This window comes from Chiloscyllium plagiosum, chromosome 16 (assembly GCF_004010195.1).
Source record: "Chiloscyllium plagiosum isolate BGI_BamShark_2017 chromosome 16, ASM401019v2, whole genome shotgun sequence".
In the NCBI taxonomy this organism is placed as follows: domain Eukaryota; kingdom Metazoa; phylum Chordata; class Chondrichthyes; order Orectolobiformes; family Hemiscylliidae; genus Chiloscyllium; species Chiloscyllium plagiosum.
Window position 1 is genome coordinate 31,172,022 of NC_057725.1, and position 21,673 is coordinate 31,193,694.

Sequence of the window (21,673 nt, forward strand, 5' to 3'; positions counted from 1 at the left end):
CTCTTCGGAGGACCAGTGTGGACTTGTTGGACCAAAGGGCCTGTTTCCACATTGTACGGATTCTAGGATTCAGTAGTTAATTTTAAAAAGGGACATGGACAACACTTAAGGAATCCACATAGGCATTCTGGACCAAATAGCCACCTTTTTTTGCTGTCAAACAGATTGCTAATATTGATAGTCAGGTGAATGCACAGACTCAACATCTATGGATAAATGACATACCCAAAGCAAACTCAACCTTAAAATTCATGCAAGCATCATTTTAACACTATTTTAATGCCAGAGGGGTTTACAGCATGTAAGGCAGCGATTCAGCTCATGGTAAATGTGCTAGCTCTTTGCTGAAGTAATCCAACACTGCTCCCATTTCCCTTGCTCTCTTCCATAGTCTTAATGCTTCCTTTGTTGCAAATATCATTTTCTGCCAAAGGATGATATTCTCCAACACAGAAATCTACCAACCTCATTCTTCAGCAATTATGTCAAATTCGTGTTCACACAGAGAGCAAATACCTTTTATCTATTCATCCTGCCAAATCCCTTAGCTGTTTAAAATTCCTGTGAAAACTTTACCTTCTGGGCTCCAGTAGAAACAGTCCCAGTATCACTATATGATCCACACATCTCTAGTTTCTAATTCCTGAGGTCATCCTGGAGAATTCACAGTATCTGTTTGCTATTTTAATGCCCCTTCCAAAATTGAGCCCCAAATTCCACACAGTAACAGCTGATGTTATCTATAAAGGAATCTTAGTTCAGTGCACCTACTTTTAAAACCCAAATTTTATTGGCCTTTATGACTTAATCCCAAGTTGCAACATGCGCAGATAGATTCTGAATTCCTAGATTGCTCTATTCATCACATATAGTCATATACAGTACATATGTATATGAAACAGATTCTTTGGTCTAACTAATCCATGCCAACCATAATCGCAGACTAACTAATCCCACCCGTGGCACTTAGCCCATACCCATCCAAACATTTCTTATTTATGTACTTGTTTAAATGTCTTTTAAATCTAACTGTACCTGCATCCATTTCCTCTGGAAGGTCATTCCAAGCATGAACAACTGTGTAAAACAAAAAAGCTTCCCCTCACGTCTTTATAAAATTTTTCTTCTCTCACCTGAGAAATATGCCTCCGGTCTTGAAATCCTCCAACCTTGGGAGAAGACACTTGCCATTCACCTTATCTATAACCCTCATGATTTTATTAGATCTCTATAAAGGTCACCTCTCAACTTCCTAAGCTCCACTGAAGAAAAGTCCCAGCTTATCCAACCTCTCCACCCCTGGCAACTTCCTCATAAATCTGTTCAGTTTATGAATATCCTTCCTATAAGGAGAGACAAGAACTGCACAGTACTCCAGAAGAGGCCTCACCAATGTCCTTGAGTATCTTCCCATTCAGTATCCTCCCATTTCTCAATTTATCAAAAGTTCTTATGTACATTTTATTTTCCTCTCCCAGATCAAATCATCAATCTAATGTGGGCTCTGCATGGATGCTGGAGATTCACCAATTAGAAACACTGTTTACAGTCCCAGCAGAACTGCTAATCCAAATTGCTCCCATCAGATAACCAACTTGCTGTCCTTCTACATTTTCACAGGCTGTACATCTGAAATAATCCAACAAACCTCTTGAGATACCTTTTAGTATGTAGGAGGTACTCACTATCTTTAACTTTATTAGAGGGATATGGGTCAAGTGCTGGCAAATGGGACTGGATTGGGTTGGGATATCTGGTTGGCATGGACGAGTTGGACCAAAGGGTCTGTTTCCACGCTGTACATCTCAATGACTATTACAAAGAAATACAAGAATAAGGGCAGGCCATTCAGGCGTCTGGTCAGTTCTGATCTTTAATGGATCATGGTATATCTGTACCTTAATTTCATCTACCTATCTTGGTTGCATAGCCCTTAATTCCCTTGGCTAACATTTAGCCAGTTACGAAAGTCTAAGGCAGCAAACACTGCAGCTAAACAATTGATTAAAGATCTTGATTAAGGTTTGGTGTCAAAATTTACAGGAAAAACAAGAGGGATTTCAAATATATACACGATTGCACAATTTTGAGAGAGTAGATTCTGCAGAAAATATACAATTAGAATTGCATTGTTTTTATATGGTTTGCATGGCAAAGTGCTGAAGAAACTTATTCTCTCTCCACAGGTATGACCAGGCCTACTGAGCTTCTTCAAGCCTCAGTTTTTGTTTCAGATCTCCAGCATCAGCAGTATTTTGCTTTTATTAACATTTTCATCCCTTTGTTTTCCAAACACATGAGTGTCTCCTCCCCATCTCCCTCTCATTTCCTCCTGTCCACAACTACTGTCAAAAGACAAGTGTACTCCTTTAGTTCCAGCCCTTTGCACATCTTGATTTTCACTGACCCACCATTAGCACCTGTGCTTTTAGCTGCCTCGACCCAAAATGTAGAAATGCAATTAAGTTTTTGTCTCTCCAATTTTTCTCAACAACCTTTTTAAGCATCTTTGACATAAATAATCATTTCAAAGTGCTTCACAGATTTATAAAACAAAAAAGTGCGACATTAGACAAGGAAATATTAGGTTAAATGGACATTTGCAGCAAAGGAGGTCGAGTGGCCCATTGCATCTATGCTGGCCAATAAGAGTCCGTCTACACTAATCCCATTCTCCAGCTCTGGCCCATAACCCAGCAGGCTATGGCACTCTAGTAAATATCTAAAATATTGCTCAAATGTTACAAGAGTTTCAAACTCACCCACTTTCAGGCAGTTAAGTTAGAGACTTCTACCACTTTCTCGTTGAAAAAAAATCTTAACTCTATTTAGCATAATACCTCTTTACCTTAGGTCTACCTGGTTATTAATTTCTCTGCTAATGAAAAAAAAAGTCTTCCTGATCCCCTTTTTCCTCAATCTTATACATCTCTTATCAGGTCCCCTCTCAACTTCCACTGCTGAGGAAAATAATGCTGCCTCACCCAATCTTCCCATGTAGCTCAAACCCTCCAACACAGGCAACCTCCTGGTAAATCTCCAGAGGTTCTCGGAACAAGAATGAGAAATTTAAAAATATATCAATGCATCGCTTGACCCAGAATCACCAAGGACCAGCTGATAGGAAACAGGACTTGATACAGACTACGTCATAGTAGCCAAATTTTGGATGAACTCAAGATTATGGAAAGTTAAATGTGGGACACCAGCCAGAATCTTGTTAGAGTAGTTGAATCTGGAGGTATGAATGAGGGATACAGCAGATGAGCTGAGTCAGGGGCAAAGTTGGGCAAATTTACAGAGGTGGAAAAGGTAATCTTAGTAGTGACATCAATATTCAATTGAAAGATTTGCTGTCATATTTTATAATTTGTGAACAGACTGGTTTAATCTCAGACTGTTGCCAACAAGAGGGATGGATTCCGTGACTAGGTTATAATGTTTTGAGTAGGGATATAAAACAATATCTTTAGTTTTCCCAATATTTAACTCGAGGAAAATTCTGCTTCTCCAGATTTCAGGTAAGCAGCCTGATAATTCAGCAAAAGTCGAGAAATTGAGAGAGGGATGGTACTACAATGGAACTGGGTGCCAGTAGGATAGATGTGAAAGCTATCATTGTTTTTCAATGATGCAGCTGAAGAACAGAATGCAGATGAGAAACAGAGGGTGCCAAGAATAGATTCTTCAGATATCACTTGAAAGAATGGTATGAGAATAGGAAGAGGTGTCATGAGTGATTATCTGGCCTCATTAAGGTAGGCATGGAAACAGGAGAAAGCAGTTATCCTCAGCAGAGGACAACTTGGTCAATCATTTCAAATAGCATAGATACATTAAGAAGCACAAGAAAGGAAAGTCTATCGTAAGAACATGTTATCTGTGATTTAAATAAGAGCTGTTTTGACTTTTCCAGCACCACACCCTTCGACTCTGATCTCTAGCATCTGCAGTCTTCACTTTCTCCTGGCAATTTAGTGAGGTAAAAACTGGAATGGAGAGATTCCAGCATGGAAGTTAGGAAAGGATTTACATCACTTTGGAGGATCTTGGAATGAGTTACAACAAAGGTGCTATACAAATGCAAGCCACAGTTGTTCTGGGAGCACAACAGTACTGTCCCTACTCAGACAGATGGGCAAGGCAGGTTCAAGTCCCAACTGCTTCAGAGGTGGGCAATCACATGGCTAAACAGGTCCATTAAAACACTTGACTCATGTCCTGCCCAGTTCTGAAAACCGCCAATCATCTTCAACAATCCAGACACGATACCCACCCTAGCCACACCCTAACACTGACAGATGTCAATCATTCGGCCAATTGATACAATCTACCCAGTGCCGAGCATGTCTGAAGTGTTTTGGTTAATAATGTTGAGATTCAGTAGTATGATAATGGGAAAAAGTTTCCAGAGCTGAAACAAATCAAACCTACGACGCAAAAATAAGGTGCAATTAACAATGACAAATGCAGGAGTAAACAAATCCCAGAAACGCCAACCACACATCTGCAAATTACATTGGTTGTCTGGTCAGGATGGTTTACCCTTAGCAAAATAACCAAACGAATGTCCATGACAATGGGAATCTCGGGGCGACAATGTAAAAATGAGCCGCCGCTTGGGTGGGGGTAAGAAATAGCAAATCCACACAACGATACAGTTTTCTCGCTTGCTGAGGCGCTCTCTCCCTGCCCGTTAATCAATTGCTGCAGCCTCTCTGTCTCAGTCCACAGGAACCATCAACACACACAAACCCCAACTGCATTTTATCGAACAGAAACGAGGGGGTGAGAAATGAAAATCAATCCCCCACCCCTCCAAACGCAAGTTGCGCTTTTACAAACAGAGTGCCCTTTTTTTTTGACAATCCACGCCAGTGGCACTTAATCATTCAAAGAGATACACGACAGGTTGGAATTGTTGCGCCCGCTCCCTCTACGTAGAAATAAAGCAGAACATTGCAGATGATGTGAAACTAGATTTAAAGACAGAAAACGAGAGAAACACTCATTAGGTCGGGCAGCTCGAATGGAGAGGAATCCCCAAAACATGCTGCCTGCCCATTTCCAGTTTTCATTTCTTATTCTAAGAAAGGATCAGATTTGAGAGAGCCGCCTCGATCTCCAAGCTGAAGCCCAATGAGTTTGTACAGCGATTTCCAACAATTGACCTAAAATCAACAACACTGGAACATGTCTCTGTCATTTAACAGACAGAAATGTTCCAGTATCAAAAAAAATTCATCTAACTTTTCGTCGGCGACTGTATTATTTAGAAAATATTTTTAAAATGCTAGATGATAGAGCGTTTGTTCTATCAACCTTCTTTAAATACGCTGCAACACATTCACAGATACCCTGCAAATATAAAACATACGTTGCAAACCGACTTCCATTAATTGAATATTTGAGAAGGATTGCTACTTAAACGCTAATACAGTATAATGATTTTATTTTCCAGCAGCTGGGGCGTTACCCTGTGCTGTCTTGACTTACCAGAAACTGCAATAAGGAAGGAGCAAAAAGCCGCAATCAGTAGCAGATAAAGAAATAAAACATCACAAATAATAGACAAAGTCTGATTGCTTTGGTAATTCTCAGTAATTTCAATAACAAATGACTGCTGCTGTTATTTAAAGCGTTAAATAATAATCAATGGCGCTCTATCTCTCGGTGTTTGTGTCTAGCTCCCACTTTCAAAAGTTCCTGCAATTTCAGCTAGCGCAGTTGCCTGGAGCTGCGCGCGCAACACAGACTCAAGTTACTATGACCCGCACAGCCCGCCCATCAGACCGTAACCGCTCTTGAATGTGGCTCTTCCATTGGTTCCGCGGGGCGAAATGGCACCGCCCAGGTGTTGCTAGACACGAATAGTGATTGGTTGCTATAACCATCCATCATCTATTTAAATGATCTAAACGGTTACGGGGATGATGCTTAATAGTTGACTGGAACTGTGATTCATTTCAAACGTGCCCTGTCGAAACGAGAAAAAAAATGTTAATGTTACGAAAAGTTATTCCAATCCAAGACGATCGGTTAAATGTTGTTTTCCATTGATGGGGACATTTGATTCAACCCATGCGCAGCCGCGACTAGGTGGCGAACGCCTCTTGCAATGCCAGACGGGATTTGTAGTTTTATAGGCAGGTTATCGGATGCAGGCAGTGATGCAGAGAACTACAATCCCCAGTAAATCCTGCTCTCCCCGCCCACACTCACGGAGCAACAGCGGCGGCTGCGGGGCCGTTGCTAAGGAGTCAGCGGGAACCGGGCAGGCCGCCTTCACTGAGCTGCTTAGCGGTGAGTCCGAGTGGCGATTACAGGCAGCGTGCAATATACAACAGGTTCTGGTATTCTTGCGGAGGGTTTTTATCGATCGATAAGCTTCTCCCGGTTGCTAGGGAACAGGGAGGCGTCACATGGGACAACAATAACTTAGCACTTGAATAACCACAAATTATTTAAAGAGCGCTTTTAAAAGTACACAGAACTGCCTGGAGGGGTCGTTTATCAAACAGAGACTAACACCGAGTCACATGACGAGATTTCATGATGGTTGATCAAAACCCTTGTAAAGAGATGGGGGTACTGAAATGTAACTGAGAGGGAGTAGAGGAGTCGGGAAGAGAGAATTCCAGCCGAAGGAGCGCCGCACAGTCGGAGGAGCAGTACTGAGGAGGGTCAGTGCCGTGGGAGCGCCGCACAGTCGGAGGAGCAGTACTGAGGAGGGTCAGTGCCGTGGGAGCGCCGCTCTGTCGGAGGGTCAGTGCCGTGGGAGCGCCGCTCTGTCGGAGGGCCAGTGCCGTGGGAGCGCCGCTCTGTCGGAGGGTCAGTGCCGTGGGAGCGCCGCTCTGTCGGAGGGTCAGTACTGAGGAGGGTCAGTGCCTTGGGAGCGCTGCGCTGTCGGAGGGTCAGTACTGAGGAGCATCAGTGCCGTGGGAGCGCCGCGCTGTCGGAGGGTCAGTGCCGTGGGAGCGCCGCGCTGTCGGAGGGTCAGTGCCGAGGGAGCACCGCAGAGTCAGAGGGTCAGTGCCAAGAGAGTGCTGCAGTCGAAAAGTCGGTGCTGACGGAGCGCCGCGCTGTCGGAGGGTCGGTGCTGATGGAGCGCCGCGCCGTCGGAGGGTTGGTGTTGGAGGGTCTACGCTGTGGACGGATGGTCGTTGTCAGAGAGTCAGTGCTGAGAAAGCACCGCACTGTCGTAGGGTCTGTGGTGTGGGAGCACCGGGTTGTCAGAGGGTCTCTGCTGAGGATGTGACTCGCTGTCGGAGGTTCACTGTCTGAGGGGCCGCCGCACTGTCGGAAGGTCTGTACTGAGGGAGTGCCGCAGTGAGAGAGGCACTGTCTGAGAGAGCACCGTGGTGTCGGAGAGTCGATGCTGAGGGAGCGCTGCACTGTTGGAGGGTCAGTGCCGTGGGAGCGCTGCACTGTCGGAGGGTCAGTGCCGTGGGAGCGCCGCAGAGTCGGAGGGTCAGTACCAAGAGAGTGCCACAGTCAAAAGGTCAGTGCTGACGGAGCGCCGCGCTGTCGGAGGGTCAGTGCTGACGGAGCGCCGCGCTGTCGGAGGGTCAGTGCTGAGGGAACACCACTCTGTCGAAGGGTCACTGTCTGGAGTGCCGCATTGTCGGAGGGTCACTGTCTGAGCGAGCGCCGCACTGTTGGAGGGTCAGTGCTGAGGGGGCACCCCGCTGTCGGAGAGTTGGTGTTGAAGGAGTGGCACGCTGTTGGTGGGTCGGTGCTGAGGCATTGCCGCACAGTCATAGGATCAGTGCTGCGGGAGCGCTGCACTGTCAGGGGGGTGGGGGAGCAGTGCTGAGGGAGCACCGCGCAGTCAGAGCGTCAGTGCCAAGCAAGCGCCGCACAGTCAGAGAGTCAGTGCCAATGGAGAGCTGCGCTATCGGGGTTGGGGGAGCAGTGCCGAGCGAGCGCCGCACTGTCGCAGGGTCAGTGCCGAGAGAGCGCCGTACTGTCGGGTGGTCTATGCCGAGGGGGCGCCGAACCTTTGGAGGGTCAGTGCTGACGGAGTGCCAGGTTATGCGAGGGTCAGTGCAGAGGGAGCACCACGCTGTCGGGGGATCTGTGCTGACGGACAGCTGCACTGTTGGAGGGTCAGTGCCATAGGAGCGCCGCACTGTCGGAAGGTCACTGTCTGAGTGAGTGCCGTGGTGTCAAAGGGTCGGTGCTGAGGGAGCACCCGTGCTGTTGGAGGATCAGTGCTGAGGGAGTGCTCGCGCTGTCCGAGGGTTGGTGCTGAGGGAATGGCGGGTTGTTGGAGGGTCACCTGTCTGAGGAAGCGCCGCGCTGTCGTAGGGTGTGTCCCGCTGTCGAAGGGTCACTGTCTGATGGAGTGCTGGGCTGTCGGAGGGTCTGTGCTGAGGGAGTGCCGTGGTGTCAGAGAGGTACTGTCTGAGAGAGCATCACGGGGTTGGACGGTCAGTGCCAAGGGAGCGGTGCTCTATTGGAGAATCGGTGCTGAGGGAGCAACATGCTGTTGGAGGGTTGGTGCTGAGGGAGTGGCAGGTTGTCAGAAGGTCAGTGCTGAGGAAGCACCATGCTGTCACAGGGACTGTACTGTGGGAGCACAAGGTTGTCGGAGGGTCTGTGCTGAGGGAGTGCCGCGCTGTCGGATGGTCACTGTCTGGTGGAGCGCCGCAGTGTCAGAGGGTCTGTGCTGAGGCAGTGCCACACTGTCAGGGGGTCAGTGCTGAGAGAGCACCACGGTGTTGCAGGGGCACTGTCTGAGAGAGCACCGTGGTGTCGGAGGATTGGTGCTAAGGAAGCACTGCACTGTTTGAGGGTCGTTGTATGATGGAGCGCCGCGGTGTCGGAGCGTCGGTGCTGAGGAAGCGCCACGGTGTCGGAGGGTCAGTACTGATCAAACACTGCGCTATCGGGAGGGTCACTGCCTGATGGAGCGACTGGCCGTCGGAGGGCCAGGGCTGAGTGAGCGCCATGCCATTGGAGGGTCTGTGCTGAGCGAGTGCTGTCTGTCGGTGGGTCACTGCCTAAGGGAGGGCCGCTCAGTCGGAGGGCCCGAGCCTGGGGTAGTGCTGTGCTATCCGAGGGCCCATGCCTGTGGGAGCGCCGCACTGTTGAAGGGCCCGTGCTGAGTGAGCGCCGTGCTGTCGGAGTGTCAGTGGTGCAGGAGTGCTGTTCTGTTAGAGAGTCACTGCTTGATGGAGTAACTGGCCATTAGAGGGTCAATGCTGAGGAGCACCTCTCCCTCAAAGGGCCAGTGCCGACTGCGTGCCTCTCCCTCGGAGGGTCAGTTCCCAAGGGAGCACTGCGCCATCGGAGGGTCTGTGCCCGAGGGAGCTCTGCGCTGTCCGAAGGTCAATACTGAAGAAGTGCCGCACTGTTGGAATGCTGACACTGGGGGCACACCGCCTTGTCCAACTGAGCTTCTAACTGGCCTGTATCTCCCAGGACACTATTGGACACTGTTATCTGTGTATTAGTGCTGACATTTATGTATCTACCAATATCACTAAAGCAAATCTGGTCATTGTCTGATCACTGGTTGTGTGATTTCACTGTGCCCAACTGGTTTTGCTGCATTTTTACATATTTGAAAGAATTGTAACATTTATATTTAACATGTTAAAGATATGTCATGCAAACATAAATGCTAGATATATTCAACAGGCCAGACAACATCTATGGAGTATGTTCACTTTCATGTCTGCAACATGATATTTACAAGCCTGAAATATTATCTCTCCCACAGATACTGCTTGCCTTGCTGAGTATTTTCTTTTTGTTGCAGCCTTCCAGTATTTGCAGTATTTTTGTTGTATACTTATAAAGAAATAAAAGTTATTTCTTTTCAGTAATTGATTCCTGATCTTTGTGTTTGATCCAAGCACTGTTAAACTAGGGCAGGGTTTAACCAGGAGGATGTCCATGATACCAATCGCAGCTAGTGATCCTATTCAAAATGTGCTCATTTCGTACACTTTTTTTGAGATCTAGGAGGCACAGGTGAGTATGAAATGTGTTGCCAATGTAGTTAAATAGTCATCTCCCACTCACTGATTACATAGGAACAGGAAGCTTTGTTTCTGTATTTCTTCATATCTTTTCCCAACAACACAATAAAACAAAATAAGCAAACACCACAAAGGAAGATATTAGATCAGATGATCAAACAGAGAGATTTTACAGAGTGTCTTAAAAGAAGAAAGAGGACATTGTGGTGTCAGAGGATGTTCCAGAGCTTGAGCCCTGGGCAACTTAAAGCATACCCACTAATCATACAGTACTTAAAATCAGGATGCAAAGAAGACTAGAGGAGAGTTATGGAACTGAGGGAGATTACAGGGATGCAGAAGAGAGTTAAAAGCAACTTTTGGAATTTTAAGATAAACAGTTATCAAAAATATTCTTAATAAAATTGTTAAGAAACCAAAGGCTACCCACTGCCCCTTGGCTTAGTTAGGATCAAAATAAAGAAAATTGGCAAAGAAAAAATGCAGCTTGTTGCAATAATGAAGTATTTCACTGTATTGAGTTATGCTATTTTGTTTCTGGTCACACATGCCACTCATATGATTAAAATGAGGCTCATTTACAGAGTGGGCATACTCTGGCACTTTTGGCATCAGATTAAGATGAAGAAGAGAACAGAAAAGCCTTAATCTTTTGATGTGCTGCATTTATTTTCTCCTATGTATGCAACCTGTTGAGTATCTTTGTACTTTTTAAGATATTTACTTAATTGTAAACTTGAAATTTCATTTCAAGCAGGGAAATCAGTTGGATTTGTTTGAACCTTACTGCAAGTAACATTTTGAATAAACGTTTTTTATTCCCTTTTAACTGAAATCACAGAAAGTAATGAATCAAGTCAGTGAAGGTGAATGCAATGAGTCTGTGTTATCCACTTGACTTGTTGTTCCATTTCTAAAGCTGCGCTAGTTTGAATGTATGTCTGGCGTCTTATATCCAGCTTCCCAGTCATTATTAAAGTTATCAGTTAGCAGCTGAGATTCCAAGACTTGACAAAACTCAACTTCCTAAAAGAAACTAAAAGTTATGATTCAAGATTCAGATCACTATTATCGTAAACTAAATTTTATATTTTTGTTTGGTATCCTAAAAAATTATGTGGTTACAGTAGTTTGTTGTTTAATGCTGAACAAATCTGCCTTAATAGTTTATAAAGTTGAGGAGGACCTCATGATACATCTGGCAAGCCAAACACAGTGGGAAAGGTCGCTAGACTCTCTACATTTAAATACAGCGTAAATAAGATCCTGAAGGGGCTTGATACAATAGATACTGAGAGGTTATTTCCCCTAGCAAGGGAACCTATAACACCCGGGCAGCATCTCAGGATAAGTGGTAAACGATTTAAAATTGAAATGTGGAAACGTTTCTTCACTCGGGGGTTATGAATCTTTATTGTTTTGTATTCCAAGGATTGTGGATTCTCCATTATGAATATATTTAAAACGGAGGCAGACATACTTTGGTTCCTCAGGGAAACAAGGGCTAAAGGAGCATAGAGGAAAATTGAGTTGGAGTAATATGTCAACCCAGATCGTATTGAAAACAGAGTAGGCTCGAGACACTGCGAGGTCTACTCCTGCTCCTATTTCTTATTCTCTTGGGTTCAGTTTATTACATATCCCTTTGAATTGGTTTGAAGGCAGGAGACAGAATGGTGGTAGAAGGTTGGTTTTTGGACTGGAGGTCTGCGACCAATGGTGTGTGCTGGCATCTGTGCTGGGTCCACTGCCTTTTGGCATTTATATAAATCATTTGTATGTTACTATCGGAGGAATGGTTAGAATATTTGCAGGTGACACCAAAATTGGTGGTGTTGTGGACAGTGAAGAAGATTACCTCAGAGTACAGTGGGACCTTGATCAAATGGGACAATGGGTCGAGAAGTGGCAGATGGCAGATGGTTCATAGTTCTTTGAATGGGGAGTCACAGCTAGACAGGGTAGTGAAGAATGAATTTGGCATACTTGCTTTAATTGGCCAGTACATTGAGTACAGGAGTTGGGATGTCATATTGCAGCTATACAGGACCTCAGCTAGGCCACTTCTGGAGTACAGCATTCAATTCTGGTCTCTGCTATAGGAAGGATGTTGTTAAACTTGAAAGGATGCAGAAAAGATTAATAAGGATTTTGCCGGGATTGGAGGGTTTGAGGTACTGGGAGAAACTGAATAGGCTGGGGCTATTTTCCCTGAAGTGTCGGAATCTGAGGGATGACCTTATAAAGGTTTATAAAATCATGAGGGGCATGGATAGGGTGAATAGCCAAGGTCTTTTTCACAGGACAGGGGAGTCCAAAACTGGAGGGCATAGGTTTAAGGTGAGAGGGTAAAGGTATAAAAGGGACCTCAAGAGCAACTTTCCAATGCAGATGTTGGTGTGTATACAGAACAAGCTGCCAGCTGCTTTAAAAGTTTTTTATTATAAAAATAAAGTACTTCCATTTTTTTAAAAAAAAGGCATCTGGAATGGTACATGACTAGAAAGAGTTTAGAGGGATATAGGCCAAATGCTGGCAAATGGGACTAGACTTGTTTAGGATATCTGGTTGGCATGGACAAGTTGAACCGAAGGGTCTGTTTCCGTGCTGTACATCCCTATGACTCTAGAGCATCATCCCTGCCTTTGAGTCAGGAGCTCCAGGTTGAGTCAAACTTCTCAGCCAAGAAAGTTGCTTTTAATAATGAAGACAAATAGGTTAATTATCAACTGCAAGTCCTTCCGGTGCTTATATGTAGCAGGTGATGAGAGTGGGAGGGATTCGTTGCCAGCATGTGGTGGATAGTAAATTGGAGCCATTACCATCACTATCGAAACCTCCAGACTACAACATGCATATTCAAGTGTGTATTGCAACAGCAACTCTGCTCTCCTGAGCAATTTGAAATACATCTCTTTTTAATAAACCTTTGGTCATTTGATCTAATATTTGCTTCTTTATTTCAGTCAGGTTTTGTTTGGGAAATGGTTTGTGAAGCACCTTGGGATGTTTGACTACACGAATGGAGCTGTATAAATAAGCGTTGCTGTAGTTATTTACTGAAAAAGGGAAGAGTTAAGTGTTTAAAATTATAAAAGGTTTTGATAAGGAAATGGTATCTGCTTCTTTGGTTAGGAGTCAGTAAAGTGGGATTACCAATGTAAATTTATTGAAAGATTAAGGAAAATTTCTTTCCACGGGGAATTGTTGGAACGGGAAGACTGAATCACCACTAGCCTCCTGCCTTTATATAGCACAGTGCTGAGAAATATGTTACCCACTAGCTACATATTGGTAACTGTATATCTAATTAACCAATGAAAAATAAATAATAAAAACAAAATAGATGCTGAAGATCTGAACTTTAAAAGGCGCTGGAGAAACTAGAGTACTGGCATCATTTTTGGCGAGAAATTGCAGAGTTGTGAAGAAGAGTAATTGAACTTGAAACGTTAACTGTTAATCAAAAATGAGTAATTGCCTTACTGGGAACATGATCTTGTGTGCTTTAACAGCTCTGTGCATTTGTGGATACTGTGCAGAGCTGATTATGCAATTGTTTATTGATTGTTGAGAGCTCAATTATTGAATGGTATATATCTATGTAACATGCTCCTGTGAAGTATATTTATCTGGTTTGAGTGCATGTGGCACATCCTTTCCCAAAATTGTTGCATGTGACTAAAATACTGTTGCCATAGTCACATCTTGGCTAGTCAGGAATTTCCATTGTGCATCACTATTATAACAAAATGTCCAAAACCCTTTTCATAGCTGTAACAGATTACTGAGTTAGGATTTAAAAAATAGGTTATGAGTGGGCTTTTATTGAAAGAGAGTGATAAAGAGGTCTTAAGAGGAAATTCATGTTATCTGTAATTATAGCAATGAAATCTGTTCCTACATGCAACAATCTGTGATGCAAGACTGGCTTTTAACAATCTCGCATTACATGCACGTGTCTATTTGTATTAGTTATAGTGATTGCTATTTTGTCTTCTGCAGTTGGTGATTTGTTTGCTTAGTTGAGTTAGTCCAGCAGCTCTGTGATTATGATTCTTTGCTGGGATATTCCAAGGATGCAGTTGGACAAAATATTGGTGTAGCATCTTTCTTATTTCAAATTGTAAAAAAAACAAAACTCCATTCCTGTTTTTTGGACAAATAAACTATAGCACAAGTAGATATAATTCGTTTTCTCACTTGTCTGTGTGCAGACTCCAGATAGTCTATACAGAAATTACTGGCAGTCACAGAATTGCAAATGGAAATATGAATGACATCTGTTTCTATTTTAAAAACAATGTCTGAAAGCAAGTAATATTGGTTTTGTTCTGTGGATTAGTAATGATATTGACAGTATAATAGAGGCTAGTTCTACATTTCTACAACAGAAATATTCCCTTATTAACATAACCATGCCAGGTCAACAGAAAACAAAAATACTTGCACATAATGCAAGATATGGAGATGTCCTGGAAGCTGGTTTCCTGTCTTGAGTGATACAGATTCTGAACTAGACTAATCAAAGTTAAAACGTTTGAAAATGCTTTTGCTTAAGGGAACAGTGTGGTGTTTTCTATTAAGTTACTGTGTACCATATTTCAGGGCAGTGAGTTTCCACATTTGAAAACTTCAAAAGCTCTGCCTTGATCAGATGGGCCAATTGGCTGAGGAGTGGCAAATGGAGTTTAGTTTAGATAAATATGAGGTGTAGCTTTTTGGTAAGGCAGACCAGGGCAAGACTTATACACATAATGATAGGACCCTGGCGAGTGGTGCTGAACAAAGAGACGTAGGGATGCAGATGCATAGCTCCTTGAAAGTTAACGTTTCAAGTTCAAAGACAAGGTGGTAAGTAAAGTGTTTGAGATGCTTGCGTTCATTGGTCAGAACATTGAGTATAGGAGTTGGGATGTTATGTTGCGGCTGTACAGGATATTGGTGAGGCCACTTTTGGAATACTCCATATAATTCTGGTTGTTCCAAAGGAAAGATGTTAAACTTGAGAGGGTGCAGAAAAGATTTACAAGTTGTTGGGACTGGAGGGTTTGAGCTATAGAAGGTGCCTGATTAGGTTGGGGCGTTTTTCCCTGGAGTATCATAGACTGCGGAGTAGACTTATAGAGGTTTATAAAATTGAGGGGCTTGGTTAGGGTCAATAGCTAAGGTCTTTTTTCCTAGGGTAGGAGAGTCCAAAACTAGAGGACATAGGTTTACGGTGAGAGGGGAAAGATTTTTAAAAAAATTTGAAATGTAACAGTTTCATGTAGAGGGTGCTCTGTGTATGGAATGAGCTGCCAGAGGATGTGGTGGAGGCTGGTACAATTACAATATTTAAAAGACATCTGGATGGGTATATGAATAGAGTTTAGATGAATATGGGCCATATGCTGGCAAATGGGACGAGGTCAAATTGGATATGTGGTCACACGGATGAGTTGAACCATAGGATCTGTTTCTGTCCTGTATGACTCTACAACAGACCAAGACTTGGTTATCAGTACCTTCTAAATCTATGACCCTGCTACAAAGAACGAAGGGCATGGGCGCATCACCACTTGATACGTATTGCTGTTCCTTCATTATCATGCAATTAAATTCTTGGACCCCCTCCCCAACACCACTGTCAGAATATCGACATTACATTGGTCAAGTAGGTGGATCACCATCAAAGTACAAATGGGAATGGGAAACAAAGGTGGGCTTTAGCAGGAACACTGGGATTCCACGAATGAATTTTAAAAAAACTTCTGAAACTGAAAATTAGTTCAAGTTAATCAATGTGGAGTCTCAATCCTACAAGTTTTTAATTATTTGGAGACATTTTGTAAGTAGATTATAAATGGGCTAGAATTTGCTGCATCTCCACTTCTTTGTCCTTTTTTTGCTGTCACATATCGTCTCCCCCTTTCTCATTTCTTTTTACTCTTTTTTTTTTTCTCCATCTCTTGAACCAGTCATTATTTTCCTCTCTTTTATCATATCATTCATAGAAAAATAAATAAATCTTTATTCTTTTTGTGGGATGTGGGTATCAGAGACAAGGGCAACATTTATTGCACATCACAAATTGCTTTTGAACTAAGTGGTTTGCTAGGATATGTTAGCATCAATTGGGAGTTAACACATTGCATTTGGTCTGGAATCCCATATTGGCCAGACCAGGTAGGTATGGGCGATTTCTTCTGTAAAGGATATTCGTGACCAAGATGAGTTTTTATGACCACTGATGATAGAGATGGTAGCTATGAAATAAATTATTTCAGATTTTTTGGTGTTAATTGAATTCAAATTCCACCATCTTCCAATAATATGAAGTGAACCCCTATTCAGAGCATTAGCTGGGCGTCATTGTGTTCACTCCTTTTTTAGTCTCTCTTTTCATTCTTTCCTGTATTTATCTACCAAGCCTTAACCTCACAGGCTAAGGAATTTGCCTGCTGGTTACCCCAATCATTCAAATCCCAGATGGCTGTTTCATTCACTAAAATTTTCTCAGGTCACACATGGCAACTTGAGGCCAAAATATTTTTTGAGTTGATTAGAAATGGGCTAGAGTTTGCTGCATCTCCACTTTTGGCTTTTGTTTGCTGTAACATATTATCTCCCTTCTTTCCGATTTCTTTTAAACCGGTTGTGTCCTCTTAACAGATTGTGGCCGTTATCATTTTTTTAATGGGAGTTTGCTGGGCACAAGTAGGCTCTTGCGTTTCCTACACTGCACCACTTCCAAGTTACTTCATTTCCTCAAGAGCACATTGGAATATAGGAATAAAACAAAGAACTGCAGATGCTGGAAATCTGAAACAAAAACAGGAATTGCTGGTGAAACTCAGCAGGTCAGTCAGCATCAATGGGAAGAAAGCAGAGTTATTGTCTTGAATCCAGTGACTCCTCGTCAGAACACACAAACAGTCAGAATGTTTCTGATGGAGTAACTACACCCAAAATGTTAGCTCTGCTTTCTTCCCATGGATATATTGCCAGACCTGCTGAATTTCGCTAGCAATTTCTTTTATTGTTGGAATATAGGAATGCAAGTCTGTCTTCAATGTAAAGGAATTCTCCTGCCACCTTACACCAGCTCTGAGAAAGGGTTTCCAACTTGAACATTTTGAATACTAATGAAACTGCTTTATATTTATAACTGTTTAAAAAATAATCTCATCATATATTGAACTGTACCTCGGTTTGCAGCCCTGCACAGAAGAGTCATTTTACTGAAGTAGAAACTGACGTTCTTACTAAATGAAATAAAACTAATTACTAATGAAACAACTCAACAATAAGGTCATTCAAAAATGCAATAAAAACATTGAATATGTCGTGATGCAGTTTTTTTTTCTCTCTGTTTACAGGAGTTGATTTAATTTGTAAAGTTTGACAAATCTTTATCAACAAAGAGACAAACTTTGAGAGTTTCAGACCTATGGTTACCATTTAACGTCCTATATTGCTACCAAAAGTAAGCTTGTTTGTATTTTGCTTCTTGTCATCTTGTTGGTGCATTGTAAGAAAAGGGGAAGCTCGCATTTATGAAGCTCCTTATCACTTCACTACAGGTTCTGTAACTCTGAGGTTCACCAAAAATATTTTTTTCTGGGGTGGTGAGGTACAATTGGGGTGGAGTTAAGTGGAAAAGAACCTGAACCCCTCCTGGCTTGGCTTATGTGATATGCTTAAAGAATTATAAACCAACCTACCTAGCAGGTATCACCCACTATCCATTCAGATGAATATCTATTTTGCTGTTGCTTCTTGATCTGCCTGGAGTATAATCTGTCTCATCTTTGGCTTTCTACATCAGCCATGGTTCTGTTGCTAAAAGCTTTTTTTTTTAATATATTCAATGATGCAGATTGTAGTCAGCTTCCCACCCTACTAATTTAACAAGTTGATTTATTTTAAAGCAGAAGGGGAGCAACAATTATAAGAACCCTTGACAACTGCTAAAGTAATTACCTTTGCCCCCTTGGTCATTGTTTCTCTGCTGCAGAGCAGCATACATTCCATATCAAACAATCCTACAACAACTTCATGCCATCTTGAATAAAAGAGAAACCCACTGCTGAATCCTCACCCTCTCTCTATTCCCACAACATTCCTCATGCCCATGCTTGTTTTCCCTATGTTGATATTGCAATTTCAGTGCAATTTTAGATTTTCAACAGTGCGTATTGAACCAAATGTGTCTACATTTCTTTCATTTGTTACAATGGTGCATCCTTATTGCACACTATTTCACAAGCTCATTAGAAATGCTTTACCTGGGAACCAGCCAATACCACACCAACTTGTGTAGGGGTGGGGAACAGAGGTGTAGTAGCCTTGTTAACGGACTAGTATTCGAGAAGCTCGGGCCAAATCCCACACAACCCGTTAGTATTTGAACTCGGCTAATATCTCTGAAACATAAAGCTACACTTGGTAATGGTGGCCATCAACTCATTCTCATAAAAACTAATGTCCCTTTGGGAAGGATATCTGATGTCTTTGCTTGATTTGGCCGACATGTTTCTCCTGATCCACAGCAGAGTGTTGACTTTCAACCATCTAGCAAACCACTCCATTCAGGGGGCTTTAAGGATAGGCAATAAATATTGACCTTACCAGAAGTGTGCACATCCTCTGTAAATGAATTTTTAAAAAAAATTAACAGGACTTGCCCTATAAAACCTTTTCTGTGTTCAAATCTTTATTAAGAAAGCTATGGATTTTATCTGCTCAAAAAGGCTGGGTGATACTGTTTCTAGTTTGTCTCAAATATATCAATTTCAAGAAAATTCCTGTCCCAGATTTCTACCTGTGTGACATGCCTTTAAGGACCTGTAAATAGCTGGGCTTCCATCTGCCAAGGGCTTATCCCAATACTTCATAACTACATTTCATTCAGTCTAATCAATGAGTCCTGTTTGCAGGTTCAAGAACTATGATTAAAGCCCTAGCAGAGTATATTTGTGATGTGGTTGCACTGGTGCAGAAGGAAATCCCACCCAATATCTTCAATTACATGGTAGTGGTTGATATTTGTGCCTTGTTGGGCTAAGTTCAGTAAATTTGTTCCGACTATGGGGCATGGTAGAATGTTGTGCAATATTTGATGGTAAACTTGCGTTGTATCTTCATTCCAATATTTTGAAGGTATAATAACTGGTTAAAAAGTATCAACCACTTAGAAAAGATCTAACAAATCTTTGCAGATGTAAATGTCTGGACCTAATCAAGCTTGAAACAAGTTGCACTGTTTGAAATAAGGAAGGAAAGCGTTTGCATTTTATGTAGTACCTTTCAGATTCCCAGAATATCTTGACAGATGGTGAATTACTGTTAAGTTGTCAAATGTGACCATAGATTTTCTTTAGTATATCCCACTGAACATTTCACCTTTACATGTTCTCTCATTACTTCCGTGCAATATGTTGGTAGCATAGCATCTATGGTTAAGTGTTTCAATTATTCATTTTCCTTTCTCAGCTTTAAATGACAACAGGACTTCACATACCCAGTGACTGTTCTGCACCATTGCTGATTAGCGTTTCCAAAACACACAATGCCCATCATTCTATTTCCTCAAATTTATAGAAATGAAAAATATGTTGTGTCTCTGAGCAATGACATTTTGAAGCAAAGAGACATGCTCTTTGATTATTTTTAACCATTGACAAAATGTTAGTCACATGTCAAGCACTGAATTTATTTCTCATCTCTAATACAACTGAAGACCATTTCAGATGGGGGTGGGGGGGAGGAGGAGGTTAACCTTGATGCTCTGAGTCTGGAACCAAATATAAACCAGATTGCATAAGAATGGTAGATTTCCTTCCTTGGAGGCCATAGTGAACTGAATAGGTTTTTATGACAATTTCATGTTTACGCTGCTGTAATACGATGACTGCAATCCCACAATCAAGTGTAGTTGACTCTTATCTGTCCTGTGAATTGGTCTATAAAATTGCTATAATGGTTCATCACCACTTTTCCAAAGGCAATTAGGAATGAAGTACGAATACATCCATACCCTGTTAAAAAAAAAGTGTGAGGCATTCAAATATACAGAGGAATCTCTATTGTCTGAAGTAAACAGGTGGGGAGTATTTCATTTGGTTAATCAAATTCCGGATAATCAAATGCCGGATAATATAGTTTAGCCGAGCATCAGGACCTTGCGATCTTGCCAGATAGTCCGATATTCAGATAATCGAGGTTCCTCTGTATTGTGTAGTGATTGTAGCGAGGTCAGCCAGGTGGACTTTCATAGAATGAGTTCCCTGATTGGTTAATCTGGTTCAGTTAAGGAACCTTGGCTGACAGATAAGAACAGGAGTGTCAGACATCCTCGTCCCTAAGAGCTGGCTCTAAGGTGGCTGGATCAGTGTCAAGGACTCTCCATGTGCAAATGAAGGTTGACGTAGTGATGGGATACCAGTCTCTGTGGAGTTATTTCACTATGAGCAGTGCTATAGGAAATCCTGTTAAATGTCAGATTTCTTAAAGAAGGAAAGAATACAACCCACTCAAAGCTTGAGGAATTTAGCTTATAATTTAAACTTTGGAATTCATTTACAAACATCAAAATTTGCACATGACAATTAGAATTCAGTTGACTTGACCCAGCCTTTTGCTGACAATCTGGCTGTTGTCATTTAAGAGATTTGGCTCCATTGTAAGTGCAGAATAATCTATTATTAGACATGCTGTAGCATTCCTGTCCTTTTAAGATTGTGGACACTATCATTGTCCTCATTCTTGAAGACAGCAACTTTCAAAACAAAAGGTAAAATCTTCCCAGTTGGTTGAACAACATGGGTAATGGCAAGAAAGTTGAGGGAATCATGTGACATCAGCAGTAAGGAAATATCTGACGTCAATATAAAAAGTCAATTTTCCAACCAAGTGTTGAATAATAAGACAAAGATTCTCAATGGCGAGTGGCCCGAGGCATGCATTAAATTTGCATTATGTCGTCTCACTTAGTGGATATGCAGATTCTGCAGCATAAAAACAAGACGGCTGGAAGTCCTGACATGAAAGAGCTGCAAATTGTTAATTCTAGCTCAACACTTACTCAGCCAGCCCTCTATCTTGCTCATCGATCATCTATATCTTAGAGAACGCTCTGTGGGCAGTGACTGCATGCAGCCCCACTCCACAAGGACTGCTAGATCCTTGTTGGCAAAGCAGGGTGCCAATTTCCCTCTGCCTGACATGTCTGAAGCAATTGAAAGGAACCATTCAGGACAGCTCCTGACTGGCAGCACTTGTCTGGGTGCATGGTTAACCTTTAAGGATGGTGCTGGTGCCAGTAAGCCTGGGAAGTTCTTTGGGGTGACCACTGGCACCATCTGTGGCAAATGGAAGAATATGATGAGTGGGATGCCTTTAGGGGCATAGTGTGTCAGTAACCAGATAACTTTGGGAAGGTAGAGAACTGTTGTGGTTTTGTTCGCCGAGCTGGGAATTTGTGTTGCAGACGTTTCGTCCCCTGTCTAGGTGACATCCTCAGTGCTTGGGAGCCTTCTGTGAAGCGCTTCTGTGATGTTTCCTCCAGCATTTATAGTGATTTGTGCCTGCCGCTTCCGGTTGTCAGTTCCAGCTGTCCGCTGCAGTGGCCGGTATATTGGGTCCAGGTCGATGTGCTTATTGATTGAATCTGTGGATGAGTACCATGCCTCTAGGAATTC

General features: G+C 42.6%; 1 protein-coding gene across 1 annotated transcript in view; it reads right to left on the reverse strand.

The window, feature by feature from the left end:
• Positions 1 to 5,611, reverse strand: part of LOC122557741 (GTPase HRas) — a 55,339-nt gene extending 49,728 nt beyond the window's left edge. Inside the window, exon 1 of the mRNA XM_043705693.1 lies at positions 5,497 to 5,611. The gene's annotated coding sequence lies outside the window, so the exon portion shown is untranslated. The remainder of the gene's footprint in view (positions 1 to 5,496) is intronic.
• Between the last annotated feature and the right edge of the window lie 16,062 nt (positions 5,612 to 21,673).